The sequence below is a fragment of the Chiloscyllium plagiosum genome, unplaced genomic scaffold (assembly GCF_037043375.1).
Source record: "Chiloscyllium plagiosum isolate Xiang-an unplaced genomic scaffold, Cpla_swu_hap1 HiC_scaffold_50, whole genome shotgun sequence".
In the NCBI taxonomy this organism is placed as follows: domain Eukaryota; kingdom Metazoa; phylum Chordata; class Chondrichthyes; order Orectolobiformes; family Hemiscylliidae; genus Chiloscyllium; species Chiloscyllium plagiosum.
Window position 1 is genome coordinate 12,904,501 of NW_028270188.1, and position 21,342 is coordinate 12,925,842.

The window sequence follows — 21,342 nt, forward strand, 5'->3', positions numbered from 1 at the left end:
AGTGAGAGACAGTGTACATCAGAGAGAGTGTGTGAGTGACAGAGTCAGATAGACAGTGCATATCTGACGGACTGTGTGAGAGAGAGACAGACAGAGAGACAGACAGAGAGAGAGAGTGTGAGTGAGAGAGAGAGAGAGACAATGTGCAACAGAGATAGTGTGTGAGTGAGAGAGATAGAGAGATAGCACACATCAGAGAGAGTGTGTGAATGAGAAGGAGAGAGAGTGCACATCTGAGAGAGTGAGAGAGTGAGAGAGAGAGAGACAGTGTCCATTAGAGATAGTGTGAGAGAGAGCCAGTGTACATCAGATAGAGTGTCTGAGTGAGAGGGAGAGAGACAGTGTATATCAGGGAGAGTGTGTGAGTTAGAGACAGAGTACATGAGTGAGTGTGTGTGAGTGACAGAGACAGATAGACAGTGCAAACCAGACAGACTTTGTGAGTGTGTGAGTGAGAGAAGAGAGAGATGGAGAAAGAGAGAGACAGACAGTGTACATCACAGAGAGTGTGTGAGCGATAGAGAGACGGAGACAGAGACAGAAGACAGAGAACATCAGAGTGTGTGAGTGAGAGAGAGGGAAGACAGTGCACATCAGAGAGAGTGTGTAAGAGAGATAGAGACACACAGTGTACATCAGAAAGAGTGTGTGAGTGAGCAAGAGAGAGAGAGAGTGAGTGTACATCAGAGAGAGTGTGTGAACGATAGAGACAGTGCACATCAGAGTGTGTGAGTGAGCAAGACAGAGAAAGAAAATGTACATCAGAGAGTGTGTGAGTGAAAGAGAGACAGAGTACATCAGAGTACATCTGAGAGAGTGAGTGAAAGAGAGAGACAGTGTACATCAGAAAGAGTGTGTGAGTGACAGTGGCAGATAAACAGTGCATATCGACAGACTTTGTGAGTGTGTGTGAGTGAGAGAGACAGACAGACAATGTACATCACAGAGAGTGTTTGAGCGATAGAAAGAGAGAGAGTGCGCATCAAAGTGAGTGTGTGAGTGAGCAAGAGAGAGAGACAGTGTATATCAGAGAGAGTGTGTGAGTGTGTGTGTGAGAGAGAGTGCATATCAGACAGTGTGTGGGTGAGAGAGAGAGACAGAGACCGAGAGACAGAGTATGTCAGAGAGAGTGAGAGAGAGACAGTGTACATCAGAGAGAGTGTGTGAGTAAGAGAGATAGAGACACACAGTGGACATCAGAAAGAGTGTGTGAGTGAGCAAGAGAGAGAGACTGAGTGTACATCACAGAGAGTGTGTGAACGATAGAGACAGTGCACATCAGAGTTTGAGTTAGTGTGAGCAAGAGAGAGAGAGAGAAAATGTACATCAGAGAGAGTGTGTGAGTTAGTGAGAGAGAGGGAGAGACACAGTGTACATGAGAGAGAGTGTGTGCGTGAGGGAGAGCCAGCGTACATCAGAGAGAGTGTCTGAGTGAGAGACAGAGTACATGAGTGAGTGTGTGTGAGTGACAGAGACAGATAGACAGTGCAAACCAGACAGACTTTGTGAGTGTGTGTGAGTGAGTGACAGAGAGAGAGAGAGAAAGAGAGAGACAGACAGTGTACATCACAGAGAGTGTGTGAGCGATAGAGAGACGGAGACAGAGAGACAGAGTACATCAGAGTGAGTGAGTGAGAGAGTGAGACAGTGTACATCAGAGAGAGCGTGTGAGTGAGAGAGAGGAAAGACAGTGCACATCAGAGAGAGTGTGTGAGTAAGAGAGATAGAGACAAACAGTGTACATCAGAAAGAGTGTGTGAGTGAGCAAGAGAGAGAGTGTGTACATCACAGAGAGTGTGCGAACGATAGAGAGAGACAGTGCACATCACAGAGAGTGTGTGAGTGAGCAAGAGGGAGACAGAAAGTGTACATCAGAGAGAGTGTGTGTGTGAAAGAGGGAGAGAGAGAGTACATTAGAGAGAGTGAGTGAGAGAGAGACAGTGTACATCAGAGAGAGTGTGTGAGTGACAGTGGCAGATAGACAGTGTATATCAGACAGTCTCTGTGAGTGTGTGTGAGTGAGAGAGAGACAGAGACAGACAATGTACTTCACAAAGAGTGTTTGAGCGATAGAGAGAGAGAGAGTGCACATCAAAGTGAGTGTGTGAGTGAGCAAGAGACAGACAGTGAATATCAGAGAGAGTGCGTGAGTGTGTGTGAGAGAGAGTGCATATCAGAGAGTGTGTGAGTGAGAGAAAGAGAGAGAGACAGAGACAGTGTACATCAGAGAGAGTGTGTGAGTGTGAGAGTAAGAGAGAGATAGAGAGACAGCATACATCAGAGAGAGTGTGTGAATGAGAGGGAGAGAGACATTGCTCATCAGAGAGAGTGAGAGACTGAGAGAGAGAGACAGTGTACATCAGAGAGAGTGTGAGGGAGGGAGAGAGAAGGATAGTGTACAACAGAGAGCGTGTGTCAGAGAGAGCGAGAGAGAGAGAGAGGGACAGTGTACAACAGAGAGAGTGTGTCAGAGAGAGAGACAGACAAAGAGAGACAGAGAGGGAGAGATAATTTACATCAGAGAGAGTGTGTGAGTGAGTGTTAGAGCTACAGTGTACATTAGAGAGCGTGTGAGAGGGAGAGAGACAATGTACATCACAGAGAGTGTGTGAGTAAGAGAGAGAGACCGTGTACATCAGAGAGAATGTGAAAAAGAGAGAGACAGACAGACCGACAATGTACATCAGAGTGAGAGTATGAGGGAGAGAGAAAGACAGACATACAGACAGACAGCACATCAGAAACAGAGTGGTTGAGTGTGGGAGAGTGAGAGACAGTGTACATCAGAGAGAGAGTGTGTGACAGAGTCAGATAGACAGTGCATATTTTACAGACTGTGTGTGAGAGTGACAGACAGACAGAGAGAGACAGATAGAGAGACGGTGTAAATGAGAGAGAGAGTGATAGTGCACATCAGAGAGAGTGTGAGAGTGAGGGAGACAGAGAGACTGTGTACATCATTGAGAGTGAGTGAGTGAGCGAGAGAGTGAGAGAGAGAATGTACATCAGAGACAGTATGTGAGTGAGAGAGTGAGTGAGAGAGAGAGCATACATCAGAGAGAGTGTGTGAAGAAGAGGGAGAGAGAGAGTGCACATCTGAGAGAGTAAGAGAGTGTGAGAGAGAGACAATGTACATTAGAGATAGTGTGAGAGAGAGTGACAGTGCACACAAAGAGACTGTGAGTGAGAGATACAGATAGACAGAGCATATCAGATAGACTCTGTGAGTGAGTGAGAGAGAGAGAGACAGTATACATCAGAAATAGTGCGCGAGGGAGAGAGGGACAGTGTACATCAGAGAGAGTGTGTGACTGAGAGAGAGCGAGAGTGAGAGAGAAAGAGAGACTGTAAACATCGGAGAGAGTTTGTGACTGTGTGAGAGAGAGAGAGCCAATGTACATCAGACAGTGTGTGTGACAGAGAGAGAGAGACAGAGAGAGAGAGACAGAGAGTGTACATCAGAGAGAGAGAGTGAGTGTGGGAGGGAGAGGGACAGTGTACATCAGAGGGAGTGCGTGAGGGAGAGAGAGAGTGACAGTGTACATTAGACAGTGTGTGTGTGTAAGAGAGAGAGAGTGACAGTGCATATCAGAGAGAGTGTGTGAGTGAGAGAGAGGGGTACTTTGTACATCAGAGAGAGTGAGAGAGAGACAGAGACAGAGAGACAGCGGAGGTCAGAGAGATTGTGTGAGTAAGAGAGAGAGAGATAGACAATGTACATCAGAGAGAGTATGTGAGTGAGAGAGACAGAGACAGTCCACATCAGAGAGAGTGTGTAAAGTGACAGAGAGTGAGAGACAGTTAAATGAGAGTGTGTGAGTGAGTGAGAGAGGACAGTGTAAATTAGAGCGTGTGTGTAAGTGAGAAAGTGAGAGACAGTAGACATCCGAGAGAGTGTGTGCGTGAGAGATACTGATAGACAGAGCATATCAAATAGACTGTGTGAGTGTGTGTGTGAGATAGAGAGCGAGAGAAGGAGGCAGTATACAGAGACAGTGAGTGATTGAATGAGAGACAAAGTGCATAGAACATAGAACATGGAGAAATACAGCGCAGTACAGGCCCTTTGGCCCTCGATGTTGCGCCGATCCAAGCGCACCTAACCTTCACTAGCCCACTATCCTCCATATGCCTATCCAATGCCCGTTTAAATGCCCATAAAGAGGGAGATTCCACCACTGCTACTGGCAGGGCATTCCATGAACTCACGACTCGCACATCCGAGAGAGTGTGCGAGAGAGAGAGAGAGAGAGAGAGAGACAGTGTACATCGGAGATTGTGTGAGTAAGAGATAGAGAAAGAGAGAGTGCACATCAGAGAGAGTATGTGACAGAGAGAGAGAGAGACAGTGTACATCAGAGAGAATGTGAGTGAGAGAGAGAGCGGGACTTCGTACATCATAGAGAGTGAGAGAGAGAGACAGAGAGACAGTGTACATCAGATAGAATGTGTGAGTGAGAAAGAGAGCGCGAGAGAGTGTTTACATCAGAGGTAGTGCGCGAGGGTGAGAGACTCAGTGTACATCAGAGAGAGTGTGTAAGTGAGAGAGAGATCCAGTGTACATAGAATATAGAACACAGAAAATAGAAGAATACAGCGCAGTACAGGCCCTTTGGCCCTCGATGTTGCGTCGATCCAAGCCCACCTAACCTACACTAGCCCACTATCCTCCATATGCCTATCCAAGGCCCGCTGAAATGCCCATAATGAGGGAGAGTCCACCACTGCTACTGGCAGGGGATTCCATGAACTCACGACTCGCTGAGTAAGGAACCTACCCCTAACATTTGTCCTATACCTAGCTCCCATTAATTTAAAGCTATGCCCCCTCGTAATAGCTGACTCCATACGTGGAAAAAGGTTCTCACGGTCAACCCTATCTAAACCCCTAATCATCTTGTACACCTCTATCAAGTCACCCCTAAACCTTCTTTTCTCCAATGAAAACAACCCCAAGTGCCTCAGCCTTTCCTCATTCGATCTTCCTACCATACCAGGCAACATCCTGGTAAACCTCCTCTGCACCCGTTCCAGAGCCTCCACATCCTTCCTATAGTATGGCGACCAAAACTGCACACAATACTCCAGATGCGGACGCACCAGAGTCTTATACAACTGCAACATGATCTCAGGACCCCGGAACTCAATTCCTGTACCAATAAAAGCCAGTACGCCATATGCCTTCTTCACCGCACTATTTACCTGGGTGGCAACTTTCAAAGATATGTGTACATGGACACCAAGATCCCTCTGCCCATCCACACTACCAAGTATCCGACCATTAGCCCAGTACCCCATCTTTTTGTTACTCTTACCAAAGTGAATCACCTCACACTTAGCTACATGGAACTCCATTTGCCACCTTTCTGCCCAGTTCTGCAGCTTATCTATATCCCGCTGTAACCTTCCACATCCTTCCTCACTGTCAACAACTCCTCCGACTTTCGTATCATCCGCAAACTTGCTCACCCAACCTACTAGCCCCTCCTCCAGGTCATTTATAAAAATGACAAACAGCAATGGTCCCAAAACAGATCCTTGCAGAACACCGCTAGTAACGGCACTCCATGATGAACCTTTACCATCAACGACTAACCTCTGTCTTCTTCCAGCCAGCCAATTCCTCATCCAAACCTCCAACTCACCCTCAATGCCATACCTCCGTATTTTTTGAAGTAGCCTATCATGGGGAACCTTATCAAACGCCTTACTAAAATCCATATACGCCACATCTACCGCTTTCCCCTCGTCCAAATCCTTAGTCACCTTCTCAAAGAATTCAATAAGGTTTGTGAGGCACGACCTGCCCTTCACAAAACCATGCTGACTATCCTTGATCACATTATTCCTATCCAGATGTTCTTAAATTCTATCCCTTACAATTCTCTCTAAGACTTTGCCCACAACAGAAGTGAGACTCACCGGCCAATAGTTACTAGGGTTATCCCTACTCCCCTTCTTGAACAAGGGAACCACATTTGCTAGCCTCCAGTCTTCTGGAACTACTCCTGTAGACAACGAGGACATAAAAATCAAGGCTTATGGCTCTGCAATCTCCTCCCTTGCTTCCCAGAGAATCCTAGGATAAATGCCATCAGGCCCAGGGGACTTATCTATTTTCACCCTTTCCAGAATTAAAGAAGTTGACGACAAAAGACATGTCCGTCTATCGACTTTGTTTGATTATTAACTCAACGCTTGTCTCCATGAAGGCCACATCGTCCGCAACGCACAAATTAGATGTTTAACAGAACTCTCTCCATTTGCCTAGGTGAGTGCAGCTTCAATACCACTGAAGGAACTGGACACCTTCCACGACAATACGGTCACTTACTTGTACATTGTTCAATACCTGAATATTTATTCCCTTAACTGCTAAGGCACAATTTCAGCAGAGAGTACCACTGAGAAGATTAATTAGGGTAGTAATCCAGGCTTTGTTGACAAAGTTTCAAAGCTCAAAAACTGTACCGACTACAAGGACAAGGTTTAAGATGCACTTAAAATTCACCATTTGCGAATTACCCTGCAATGCACCTGCCAGCATGCCTTGGAGAGGAATCAGTGCTAAGATTATTGAGTGGTGAAACGGTCTTGTTGGGCAAAGATTTATACTTAAGCCTTCTATCTTTTATCTTACAATTTTCAAAAATGTTGATTATTGCATGGACCAGACTTGTGCTTATTCCTTTCGTTGTTTCCTAAACTGGTGGTTGCTAAAGATCGAATATCATCCTTAGCCAGTGGTCAACAATCGAAAATATCCGAAAACCCTCTCGAACAACTGATCTCCCTGTCCAGCAATCTTCAGAGATCTGTGAATATCCACTCCAAGATCTCTTTGTTCCTGTGCACCACTCAGAATCCTCACTGTTATTGTTACAACTCCCCAAATTCATTACTACTTATTGGTCTGGATTCAATTCCATTCGCCGTTTTTCCTTTCCACCTGATGGATACATCCCTGTGGTCCCTGACGTTATTCATCATAATCAACTACACGACTATGCCTCGTCAGTAAACTTCTAAATCATGACTCTGACAACTAAGTTTGAATTATTGATCTACATCAGGAAACAGTGGTTCTCCACTGGAATCAGGCATCCAAATATGGTACATTGCTGGATGGGATGAACACCTGCAATAACAGCAAAATCGGACCCTTGCTATCATTTGTGAAGCTGATGGCGACTCTGCAGGTTGGTCTCCTGACTGATTCCTTCTCACATATGGGAGTGGTGAATGACCTGTCCACATTGTGACTGAGCAAATGAGTTTACACCTCCGCTGGTAATTGAAAACCTTCCTGCACTCCAACCCCCACCTCCCCCCCCCCCCCCACCCCACCCCCACACCGCATCCCCTCCCTCCCAATGGAGCTGACTTCTTGGCGATGTTGTTATCATTTTCGCTGTTTAGATTGGATAGTCAGTTGAATTTGAGTCCACACAGAGACAACTCCCAACTTTCCCCGTCATCCAGGTTTTTTTTATCCTTCCTTATTCTCCCACAGAGTTTAGCCATCATAGTCTGAACAGCATTTGTTATTCATTCTTAATTCACCTTGAACTACGTCAGGGGGGATTTATGGGTGAACTCCACTGTTGTGGGTCTGGCATCATATGTTGTCAAGTCTCATTAAGGACGGCAGATTTCCCTTTCGAAGGGACATGAATGATTGGGATTTTAGCAAAATAAAACTTTTTGTCTCTGTTCCTCTGATTTATATTTCAGATTTTATTCATCGAATTTAAATAGCAGCAGCTGACATGTTGCAGAGTTTAAGGATTACGAGCCCTGTATATCACCACTATATTTGCAGATGACACGAAGATTGGTGGAGTAGCCAGAAATCATAGGGACTGTCAAAGAATGAAGGGGAATATAGATAGACAGAAGATTTGTGTAGAGAAGTAGCAGATGGAGTTCAATCCAAGCAAATATGTAGCGATGCATTTTAGGAAGTTTAATTCTAGAGCCAACTATACTGTAAATGGAAGAGCCTTTGGTAAAGTTGACGACCAGAGTGATCTGGGAGTTCAGGTCCTTTGTACCCTGAAGGTGACTGCACAGGTGGATAGATTGCTCAAGAAGGCATATGGCATGCTTGCCTTCACCGGAAGGAGCAATGAGTATAAAAGCTGGCAGGTCATGCTAAGATTGTGCAAGATTTTGGTTCGGCCACGTTTAGAATAACTGTACATTTCTGGTCGCCAAAGTACCAAAAGGAAGTGGACGTTTAGGAGAGAATGCAGAAAAGGTTTACGAGGATATTGCCTGGTATGGAAGATGGTAGCTCTGAAGAGAGGTTGAGAAGTTTACTTTTGTTTTCATTAGAAAAAACGAGATTGAGGGGTCCTGATTGAGGTCTACAAAATCACGAAGGGTACAGACAGGTTGATAGAGATAAGCTTTTTCCCAAGGTGAGGGCTTCAAAATGAGTGGTCACGCATTCAATGGGAGACGTGAAACGTTTAAGGGAGATAGACATGGAAAGTGTTTTACACAGAGGGTGGTAGGTGCTGGAATGCGTTGCCAGCAGAGGTAGTAGAGGTAGGCATGATAGGTTATTTTAGGGTGAGCGTGGACAGATGTATGAGTAAGTGAGGAGCATAGGGATACAGATGCTTAGGAATTGTGCGACAGGTCGAGACAGTTGATTGGGATCGGCTGAGGCTTGGAGGTCCAAAGAGCCTGTTCCTGGGATGCAAATTTTCTGTGTTCTTTGTTCTTCTTTGTTCACTACACTACCAACTCCATGCTACATTGCTCCATCTCAGAGAATGACATTGTCAATTCCGATTATTACAGAGGGAATGAGAATATGACATGTGGCTGTGTCGGAATGAATTTGATGTACGCTGGATTGGAGTATTTACTGGGAGCAAGAGGCCGATGTGGAGACAATGTGATCAAAAATAGCTCTTCATGTAAAAGTAACAAAACGGTGCATTGTTAAGGAAAATTTCAGAGAATGCTTCCAATTCATCGACCTCTCGTGACCTCCAGCATGCTTCTGCTGAGTCAATCTGCAGTGCAGTTTAATGCTGCTAGTGTATCTTAATAATCTACTAAACGGTGACAAATATGTCCTTCCTCCACGCCTTTGACCAGGAGCACTCCGAGCTTTGGCATTTCATGCGCCTCTGTGCCGTCACAGAAGAACCACGGGCTCACCATCAAACCAGTCAATCCATTTCAATACCACGGTCATGACATCAATTCTCATGTAGCAGCTTTTACTGATATGGTCAAAGATTATTGGAACATCAGGCTCAGGAAAAGGAAACAGGGCAGCACTGAGGAAAAGAAACTTTATTCTAAAAGACTAATTTCTACATCATTTGTTTCACTTGCTTATTCGGCTCTATCTAAGCTATTGTGTGCGGTTCTGCAACTCACATTATAACAGGGATGTGATATCACTGGAAATGCTGTAGAAGAGATTTCACAGGATATTGTCTGGGAAGAAGAGCTTAAGTTATGAAGAGAGATTGGATAGATTGGAATCGTTTTTCTTAGGGCAGAAGAGATTGAGAGTATACAGGATTGAGATATGCAAAATAATCAAGGTTATATTTCGTAAACTGAAATAAATATTTCTCTTTGATGGTGAGATCAATCTCGGGGGGGTGGGGGGTGGTTGGGCATAGATTTAAGGACAGAGGAGGAAAGATTTGAGTGAATGCGCAGCCAAATGTTTTGAAAGAGTGGGTAGTTGAAATCTGGAACTCAGCGCATGCAAGTTTTGGAGAGGCAGAAATCCTCATAAGTTTCAGAAGTATTGAGATGTGAATTTGTGATGCCAAGGCATACAAGGCTATAGACCAACTCAGGTAGATGACAAACAAACCTGAATGAGCTGTAAGTGCTGTGAATAAAACGCAAAAGTAGGAATTGCAGCTCGGGGAAAACAGAATGACGATTTCGGGTCAACAGACACTTCCTCGGAACTGCTTTTGACACGCAATTTTAACTCTGATTTCTCTCCACTGATGCTGCCTGACCCGCTGAGCGTTTGGAATATTTTTTTTGTCAGTGCATCAATAATGCGGGTTTAGAAAGATAGGGTGGGGGAGTGTGAATCTCGTCGGTGGCACAATGCAGACGCAATTGGCTCAATGATTTCTATCTGCATTGTGTCTAACTCTAACTCTGAATCTAGAAGTTTTTGTCCATTTTTTCATTCTTTGGTTTTTCACATCTCTCCTGTCATGTGAATTGGAGAACAGGACAACCGACGGTTCAGGCATAAGCCACCGCCAAACCGTTACCACCTGACGCCTGGAAGAGGAACACATCATATTCTGTCTTGGGACACTGCACCCACCCGGGTAAAATGTGAATTTCAACGGCTTCCTCATTTCCTCTCCCACCCCGACATTATCACAGTCCGAAGCATCAAACTTGGCACCACCCTCCAGAACCATTCATCTCTTCCTCTTATAACTTGCACATTCTCCCCTGCCTCCACCACCTTCCGCTTTTCAAGCCACCTTCCACCAAACCCCAAACCCCTCCCTTTTATCTCTCAGCCCCCACGCACAAGACTCATTCCTGATGAAAGACTTTTGCCAGTAATGTCGATTCTCCTGCCCCTCGGATGCTGCCTGACCTGCTGCACTTGTCCAGCACGACACTATCGTCATGGCGAAGATAGACGAGCTCAGCTCAGGCTCTTTATCTGAGAGCGGAGAAGGCTGAGTGAGGAAGTGACTAAGGTGAACATAAAGGGTATCGATAGGTGTGATAGGAATAAACTTCTTATGGGAAGGGTTAACAACCAGGGATGTTCGATAAGCGCAAGGAAGAGGATGCTCAGAGGTGACATAGGAAGAACGTGTTCACTCTGAGACTGTTGTTTATTTGGAAATCACTGTATGAACGTGTGGTAAAGCTACGAGTCATCTAACCTTTTCAGAAGTCTTTAGCCGAATACTTGAGAAGCGAGAGCACACATGGATAAGCGCAAGGTAGTGGAAAGTGGGGCAAAGGTAAACAGATGTCTGATGAAAGATCCAAACACCTTACCGAAAATACAGAGCATGAAAGCATGGGATGGGTCTTAGCATGATACGACCGGCGATCTGTTACAAGGGGTTGTGGAATGCTACACTAGTCAGAAGATCACTTTGGCAGGATGGGATAAGAATAGTGGAATGCTCCCACACCAATTAGCAGAGTCTGACTGAGACTGAATGGTTATTATGGCAGGCTGAGATTATAATAATTAGTAAAGTCAGCCTTGCCTGCTAAATATAATCATGGCAGGTTGGGACAAGTCGTGACGAAAAATATTTAGGACATGAAATTAAATATTCAATTGATAGTTAGTAGAGTCAGCCTACTTGAGACCCTAGTAGCATGATATGACATTAAATATAGAATCAGTAGTTAGTAGAGTAAGCTTGGGAGAGTTAAACATTGTGATAGATTGAGTAGCTAAATATCTAATCATGACAGGTTAGTCTGGGATGGAAGATCATTGTAGCAGAGGTGGCAGTAAAATACCAAATCATAACAGTAGAATAATATTAAGTTGAATGCAGGAAAACCCATAGTGGCCGAAGTGGAGCGATAATAGAAACTGACATCATTGGTTTATTGTGTCGCTGGAGTGAGCTAATTCTGACTAACACAGTTGGGCATGCTGATAAGCGAACAAAACATGATTGAATAAAAGGTATAAAGTGCTGTAGACCCTGAGTTTCGGGAGCATTCAAGAATTTGCTTTCTGAATGTCACGGTTTTTTTGTTTGTAAATAAAACATCTACTCCTTGAAGATCTCTCCGCATCTCCTGGTGATTGTCTACATTTTCTCCAGACAAGCGCAACTTTGGGTGCAATAAAGTTGTGGCTAGCGTGGCTCTGTGGCGCAATGAAAAGCACAATAGATTTCTACAGCATTGTTAACATTGCTATTCAGAGTTTAAGGTTTGATTTCCACCAGAATCGGAGTTTAGATTTCTGCTCAATCAATGATTGTTCTGCTAAATCATCATCAATTCCCCTAGTCTGGAGTTCGCGACCCTGCTGTTGACCAGAGAACATTCATTACCTTCTTAGTTGTGAGTTTTGACGCAATCATATCGTTTGAAACAAGATCAACCAGAATCAGCTGCTCAGCCGCAAAACCTGCAAAGTTCGTGCAGAAACCCACGGTCTCTAAACACATTTCCTTCCCATAGTGGCACAGACGTTTCCGTTTCCCTTTGGGCGACAGGTTGTTGTGGATGGGCTGGGGAAGGACATTGAAGCGTTTGGTCAGTCATGACGATATCAAATGGTGGAATAGGACCGGTGTTTGGAATATCCTCCTCCTGTTCCTTTCTTTCTGTGCTGTTTCTGACTAAAGGTTTTCAACAATAATACGATGAGGACAATCTGAATCTATACCACGGAATATCAATGTCCTCCCCTTTACCCCACCGCTCTCATAGCTGGAATAGACAGTTCCTGTTGCAGCTTTAGATCAGACAGTGAACGATTCTCTCAGGCGCTCTGTCAGACTCCATGCTCCTTCACTCAGATTTCCAACTAGGCACATGGAGCAAGCAAACATGTGAATATTGGGGATTCAGGGACAGATTTCCCCTCTGCTTGGCTGCAATTCTGGACATGGTGACGTACATGAATTTCTGGCATTTTGAGTCTTACTGTGCATTCTTCCTACTTTATAATTTAAACTGGAATTGAATTTATTCTTGCATAACATTTTTACATATTCAGTATTCATGAAAATCGTGCAACGTGTTCTTGAATGTAGGAATGGTGAAGATTATTGATGAATGCTATATGTTTCATGTTACCTGTATGACTTTTCAGAAGGAGGTTGGTGAACTTTCATTGATTCGAATTCTGTGGCGAATTGAAGCCGATCGAAGGAAAAGCCCTGCGACAGCGGCAATGTAACATTGTCTGTAAACAACGCAGGAACCCATGGAAACCCATTTTTTCAATGAATTCAATTTTGCACATTTTTGTGTCCTTTCCTGAACCTGATGTTTCAAAAATCACAGGTTGATGTCAGTTTCTCCTCGTCTGTGTCAGCTTTAAATTGAGAACCACATGTTTCAGGGGTGTCATGGTGGCTCAGTGGTTATCACTGCTGCCTCACAGCAGCTGGATCCGCGTTTCGATTCCAGCCTCGGGGAGCTGGGAGGAGTTTGCACATTCTCCCCCTGTCTGAGTAGGTTTCCTCCCACAGTCCAAATTAGTCAGGGGGAAATGGTTCTGCGTGGGTTTCTCTTCGGACTTGTTGGGCCGAAGGGCATGTTTCCACACGGCAGGGAATCTAATCATCACAGCAAAAGTAAAGCAGTTGAATTAAAGTTCCCAAGGTAGGAGTAGGCCACGTGACAGCTTTGCTGACTGCGGCTCGAGGAGCGCAATTTGTCAGTGCCTGGTACTTAAAGGTGCGTAAACTGGCAAGGTTGTAAGTTCAATGCTTATCTGAAGATACTGTTACTGTCATTGACCAGGAAATATTGGAGCATCAGACTGAAACGCAGTTGAAAACAATGTTGAGTAAAGTAGCAGTTATTTGAAAACTTCAGTGCCTGATTTGGGGAAATGTTCTGTATTTGGGAAAGCGTCAAGTATTAACTGAAAAGCTACAAATATTACCCAAGTAAATATCCGTCTGTGGATAGAGAAACAGAGGTGAAGGTTTAGCTTGATGACCTTTCTCAAATCGCTGACCCTGCACGGGATTACCTTCGGGGAATGTCTGTTTATCTCGGTTCATATCATTCCATTTCCTGCAAACTCGCACAGCTCATTAAACCAATCGAAAGTATTAGATCGATGTTGTGGTTCTGTTCGTCAAGCTGGGAATTTGTGTTGCAGACGTTTCGTCCCCTGTCTAGGTGACATCCTCAGTGCTTGGGAACCTCCTGTGAAGCGCTTCTGTGATGTTTCCTCCAGCATTTGTCGTGGTTTGTATATGCTGCTTCCGGTTGTCAGTTCCAGCTGTCCGGTGCAGTGGCCAATATATTGGGTCCAGGTTGATGTGCTTATTGATTGAATCTGTGGATGAGTGCCATGCCTCTAAGAATTCCCCTGGCTGTTCTCTGTTTGGCTTGTTCTATTATAGCAGCATTGCCCCAGTCGAACTCATGTTGTTTGTAATCTGAGTGTGTGGCTAGTAAGGATGGCTGGTCATGTCGTTTCGTGGCTAGTTGGTGTTCATGGATGCGGATTGTTATCATGTTTGTTCTATGTAGTGTTTTGTGTAGTCCTTGCATGGGATTTTGTACACTACATTTGTTTTGCTCATGCTGGGTATCGGTTCCTTCGTCCTGGTGAGTTGTTGTCTGAGATGTTGGTTTGTGTGCTGTTATGAGTCCTAGTGGTCGCATTAGTCTGGCTGTCAGTTCAGAAATGTTTTTGGTTTATGGTAGTGTGGCTAGTCCTTTGGGTTGTGGTATGTCCACATTCCGTTGTCTTTCCCTTCGGCATCTATTGATGAAATTGCGGGGGTATCCGTTTTTGGCGAGAACATTGTATAGGTGTTCTTCTTCCTCTTTTTGCAGTTCTGGTGTACTGCAGTGTGTTGTGGCCCTTTTGAACTGTGTCTTGATGCAACTTCTTTTGTGTGTGTTGGGGTGGTTGCTTTCGTAGTTTAGGACTTGGTCTGTGTGTGTGGCTTTCTTGTATACCTTTGTGGTGAATTCTCCGTTCGGTGTTCTCTGTACCATCACGTCTGGGAATGAGAGTTGGTTGTCCTTTTCTTCCTCTCGAGTGAATCGGATTCCTGTGAGTGTGGCGTTGATGATCCGGTATGTGTTCTCTATTTCTGTGTTTTTAATGATTACAAAGGTGTCATCCACATATCTGACCCAGAGTTTGGGTTGAATTTGCGGTAAGACTGTTTGTTCTAACATTTGCATTACTGCTTCTGCTATGAGTCCAGAGGTGGGTGAGCCCATGGGTGTGCCGTTGATTTGTTCATATATTTGGTTGTTGAATGTGAAGTGTGTTGTGAGGCAGGTTTGCTTATGCAGTCTTTGTTGATAGGTTCCTGGTCTTGTTGTCTGTTCTGTAGTCCAGCAAGTTGGCTTTTGTTTCTCTGGCTTGGGTTTTGTCGATTGAGGTGAACAGTGCCGTTACATCGAATGAGACCATAGTTTCTTCCTTGTCTATGTGTATATTTCTGATGATGTCCAAGAATTCCTGTGTTGACTGTGTAGAGTGTCTGGATCCGCTGATCAGGTGTTTCAGTTTCTGCAGTAGTTCTTTAGCCAATTTGTGTGATGGTGTCCCTAGTAGTGATACTATGATTCTGATTAGGATATCTGGTTTGTGCACTTTAGGTAGTCCATAGAATCTGGGGTGTTGCTCTCGGGTTTCATTCTCTGTAGGTCAAACCTTCTTAGTGTGTTGTATATCCTATTGGTGAGCTGTGGGTTGGGGTCAAACTCCCTCTTTTGGTAGGTGTTGGTATCTGCAAGCGTTTGTTGCGTTTTTTGGATGTACTCTGCTTTGTCCATGATGACCATCATTCTGCCTTTGTCTGCTGGTACTATGATTATGTTCTTATCGTTTCTTAGAGCTTTTAGTGCTTCCCTCTCCTTGGTGTTGAGGTTATGTGTTTGTCTTTTCCTTGTTATCAGGGGTACCATACTTTGTCTCACTGTTTGTTGTGTCTGTTCTGTCAGTCCATTGTTTCTGAGTGTGCATTCTAGTGCTGCTAGGAAGTCTGCTGTCTTGGCGTGACTGTGGTTGTAGTTGAGTCCCTTGGCCAGTATTGTCTTTTCCGTGTCTGTGAGCTGTCTGTGGAAGAGGTTTCTCATCCAGGAGTGTGTTGTGGTGTCCTCTCTGTTGTGTGTTAGTTTGGCCAATTTTTTCTTTTAGTGCCTTTTTTTGCGGTGTGTGGTCCTGTTCTGTAGTATGGTTACGGCCTGTTCTATGATCCGGACCCATTCCTGTTTGGTGGTTTTTGAAATTAACGATTTTGAAATTAACAGCAACTCACCAGGACGAAGGAACCGATACCCAACATGAGCAAAACCAATGTAGTGAACAAAGTCCCATGCAAGGACTGCACCAAACACGACATAGGACAAACAGAGAGACAGCTAACAATCCATATCCACGAACGCCAACTAGCCACGAAACGACATGACCAGCTATGCTTAGTAGCCACACACAGATGACAAGCAACATGAGTTCGACTGGGACTACACTACGATTATAGGACAAGCCAAACAGAGAACAGCCAGTGAATTCCGAGAGGCATGGCACTCATCCACAGACTCAATCAATAAGCACATCGACCTGGACCCAATATACCGACCATTGCAGCGGACAGCTGGAACTCACAACCAGAAGCGGCATCTTCAAACCATTACAAATGCTGGAATAAAGATCACAGAAGCGCTTCACAGGAGGCTCCCAAGCACTGAGGATGTCACCGAGGCAGGGGATGAAACGTCTGCAACACAAATTCCCAACTCGGCGAACAGAACCACAACAATGAGCACCCGAGCTACAAATCTTTTCCCAAACTTTGTATTAGATCTACCTCTTTGGGGAGTTTGATTGTTGTCAGTAAATCTGGTAAAGGCATTATAAGTAGTTTTGGAACAGAGGGTTCAAACTGGAATAAGATCGAGTCTTGTCGCAGGATTTTCTAAGCGGAGATCAGTGAGTATTAAATGGACACACTCCCCTTTTTGGTGATTGTGACTAAATATTCAAGGCAACAGACGTCAATGATGATGATGTTTTACATCGACGAGCCAAATCTTACTCACCAGAGGCACCATAGTATTACAGATCAGGAGAGCGGGGGAGATAATGCTCCTTATGTTTACCTGAGATAATGAGATAATTAATCCCATGTTGTTGGTCTCAATTTTCTCATAAACCAGTTAGGCAGCAGACTGATCTAACCGACTTCCACTCAATGTAGAGCTAAATAAAACAGCATTTACAACCTGTAATGTTTCATGTAGAATGAGTTGCTGCACGTTTATACTTAACATTTTCAGTTGCAGGTGCTTTGAAATATTTTTCCGATGAATGTTAACCAAATCGAGAGTATTTCCCTTTTTACCTCGCCATCCAGGCAGCCCAGAATCCCTTTCGCTCTTAAATTCACTCCCTGTGTCTCTGGAATCAGCTCCTAGAATGTTTTTATTTCTGAATCATCTCCAATTTCAATAACTCTCAGAATAAAAAATGATTGCTCCAAACATCTTTATCGTTACCCAGTGGCTTTGTAGTTCTAACCTCGAGCTTACACTCACCTAAACGAGGCAATTGCCCTCATATTTACTCTTACCAACTTCACATCAGCTGGATAACCTCCTTTCGGACACAATTAAGTCTTTCCTGATTTCTCCCTCATGATTCTTTATCTATCCCACCATCCCATTAAACCCCCTCTTTTCTTTTCTAGTGGTTTTATCTCCCAGTAAACCTCATTTCCATCGCTTGTATCCATTTCGTATCAGGTGAAATCTGGCCGTGTCATTCTTAATGTCTTTATAGTCCAGTAAATGCTGCCTGTGTCTTTCATCGTTTATTTATATCCCCCAGTAAGTTTCAACCTGAGAAAGGATGCTGGGTCCAATTCAACGCGTGAAAACTCGCGACTAAGCTATGCAATCTATTACTGACACAGGAAAGGTGGAAGCAATTTCCATTACAGCTGAAGCAATTGGCTGCAGCAGCATCGGGTCAAATCCCAATCACTACAGTGGCTATTGTTAATATATTTATTTATTCTCTACGTGTGCTGAAGTAACACAGTGAGGGATCAATCACTATTGTCAGCCATATATACATGGGCTATGAAATGCTGAAGTTGTGAGATCAGAGCAGGTTTTATTAACATAGAACATTCACTGTTCGAATCTCAGACTCTGGAATTTGAGAGAGAGCGATTTTGAGCGAAATTTGAGCTCGGGGGAGGGATTGTTTACCCCACGATGTAACACGTGTCTCTGTGGTTGCTATGTTGTTTACCTTATTTGTGCATTTTGCTCCATTGAGTATTTTGAAGTTCTTCCCTCTATACATAACGTCCGCGCTTTTGCACCATTGTGCAATAGATGCAGTACAATCACACCCAGCGCTGATTCAGTCTAATTACCCAGATATTAACCCCTGGAAACAGCACTGTGCACTCTCCTCGTGTCTGGAAAACAGTTTCCTCACAGGTAATGCTACATTCCCACTCTCCTGCCTCTTTTCATTCCATCGGCTTCTGTTCTTCACTGAATCCGATTCAGCAGATCTTGTCACTGAGTCATTTCTTTGTATGTGTTCAGACCATATGAGCAGAATATCACAGTGGGAGTGCCCTGGGCCCATAACTCAGAAGTCAGACCATACTTAGGGAACCATACTCTGTTCTTCATCATTTCATGAACACCAGGGAGAAATATCTATGCTCTTCAAAATTTACTCACCTGTTTTATGAAGCAAGATAAACAGTTCTTGGTTCTTTTTTTTGTCACACGGGCCAGGATTGTAAATACTGTAACCAGTTAAGACTATCCACTCTCCCACATCCATTTTCTCTCCAAGAGGTGTTAAGATGACGGTCTGAATCGCTTTGTTCTGTTCCCTGTCAGTCTGGGATGATGTGAGCTGTGAAATCTACTCTTTGAACTGGATGAAAAATGGTAAAATGTATGCACATCAAGTGGAGTGTGTGTGAGTGACAGGACTCACTGCAGTAACATCCAAAGCTGATTCAGACAGCACAGGCCTTCTGTGACTTCGACAAGGACACAGACACTATTCCCGATGACTGGGAGAGATTCTCTCTTCACAAGAAGTTCTGCATATTTCTATCTGTCTCAGATGGTGTTATTTGCACAAGATTCCCAAAAGAAGATGAGTTCCTGTGCATGCACGATCTCCCTTTTCTGCACATTTCCAGAATTTCCATACCTCGCACTCGCACCAGCCCCTCCCCCGCTCCACAACGCAGTGTTTAATAGGGAGGCGAAGAGCGCGTTCATGCTACTCTTCACCAGCACTGCCTGCCAATGGAAGATGAGTTTGTCCAGTCATCAACGGAGAACGCTCGGGGGAAGCAACTAGCGCAGACTCCTGGGAGAAGCGCGTCAGAATGGAAAGGAGCTGTTATTAAAACTCTGTGCTGCTTTCACTCCGAAACAGCAGAAATAACCTGAGCTGACAAGAAAAATCACCGGATTTATGGTGACCATGTCTGGCGCCGTTCTGGCTCGTTTGACTCGAGTGTGTTATCGCCTCAGGCGGGTAACTTACGAGTGAGAGGACTTGGGTTCACATCCCGGATGAGCACTGGAATGTTGCTCACTGCCTCATTTTTGACTGCGAAGATATGATTTTTATGAGATCAAGATCAGTTCAAGATTCCAAAGCTTTAAAACACGCACCAGCAAGTTCAACACCACCTTCTTCTAGGCCATTACTGCTCTGAGAAATGGATTGTCTAACTGGCAATAATGCTGATCCTGCCAATGCAGATCTTGCTGAGTGCACGTCCTGTATGGATTAACCTGAATTCCTGAGTATATCCAAGTTTTGCTTTACTCACACTGTGATCTGCATGTCCTTAATTCATATAATCTGCCTTTACCAATTGAGAACAAAGCTTTCCAATGTACTTGCATCCATGTGACAATCAATCAATCACAGTCATTTCGTCATTGTGTGGAGCCAGCACAGCGAAGGAGGGCTGCATGGCTTCAATCTGCAGTGTGGCATATTTTGTCATTCTGAGTGAAATCGCAGTTAAATCAACAGAATGTGGGAAGGTATAGAGTGGTTATATTGACACAGCTGGGACACATTTGTGCCCCAGTGTATCACACAATAACACTGATGATCTTTTGACGTCATCCTCGAAGGTACATGCTACAAAAAGCTGAAGACTGCGGGAAACCGCTGTGGTCAGCGCTAACACAGCGGCCCAGCAGAATCCTGGTAGGCCCTGAAACCAGAAATTAATGGATAAAACTCATCCTCTGCTCATTGACAATTCCAGCTTTCAGTGTGGTACTGCCCCTGCCAGTGTTCCTTTATAGCAATGCTCCGTTCTTCACAAGACATATTGATGAGCCTTCTGCGTCCTGTCACTCAATGGTATCTGAAATAAATATCTCGTATTGATACACCCGCCAAATTTACACATTTGAGGAAACACACTTATGAAGGTATGGAAGCTATTTTCCTGTTCTCTGTCGGTCTGCTTTGATCTGATTCGCAAAGTCACTTGCCTGAGCTGGGAATACACTGGTGAAGGTGAGAGGTGTCGCTTGTGGTGTGTCCCATGCTCATGACGCCTTGCAGTTATTCCCCACACTGTGTCACACAGCAGGGTCCTCTGCTGAAATGAAAAGCCGTGAATGACATGTGGATCAACATATTGGAGACAGCATTTCGACACAGACACAGTTCCCCATTATTAGAACAAACACCACGGATGATGAAAAACCTCAGAGAGAAGCAAGCAATAAGAGAGTTGCCGTGGACTCGATAGGCTGAACGGCTTCTATCGGCACATGACAGACGTCCCACGTCACTGCTGTTCATCTCCATGTCTCTGGGACAGAGCGGCTGAAGGAGAAACAATGGCTCGTTTTTAACCTTCCCTTCCTCTTTGCACTGCATGGAGCTCCGCAGCTCAGGGCTGGGCGGATGGCTGTCATTGAATGAAAGTTTCACTCGGAGTCTCTTCATCTGGGACAGCTGGGGCTCAGATGTTAACTGCTGCCCGATTGCAGCAAAGAAGCCGACGCCTCTGACACAACAGCCTTTCTGCAGGATTGCTCTGTGAAGATGGATTCTGAACACAAAACAGGCAATACCTAAACGCATTATTTGAATTTTACTGAGGGAAGACAGTCCGCAGCCCATTTCTCCCTTTACCACCAGTTCAGCATCTTCCTCTCTGTCTCAAATAAATGATATTTGGAGGAGGTTCGGACTCAAAGTTGCTAAATTCCAGCGGATGATGCACTTGGCTGTGCCAGTGAGTGGAAGCTTCAGAACGCATCCGTGCTTCCGTCCCCTGGCACTGCCTGGAAGTGGAGGGATATGTCTGAATACTCTGCCAATGGAGACAGCTCTGTCCGCGGGAATGGGATAAACAACACCGTCCCGCTTGGAGAAATTCTGCAGTGTGTCCTGCGGATTAGACACAGTGCACTTTATCATTCAGATCATACCAGAATGAGTGCGCTCGAGAAGGCCAATCGCTCAATCGTACCTGTGTCAGCTCAGGACTTACAAAAGATGCGTGAAAGTGGAAACAATGTTGATTTGTTCAGGTTTCAAGTGTTTACGTGAAGCAGGAAGCAGAAGACGATACAATGTGAAGCGATTGCGATCTGACT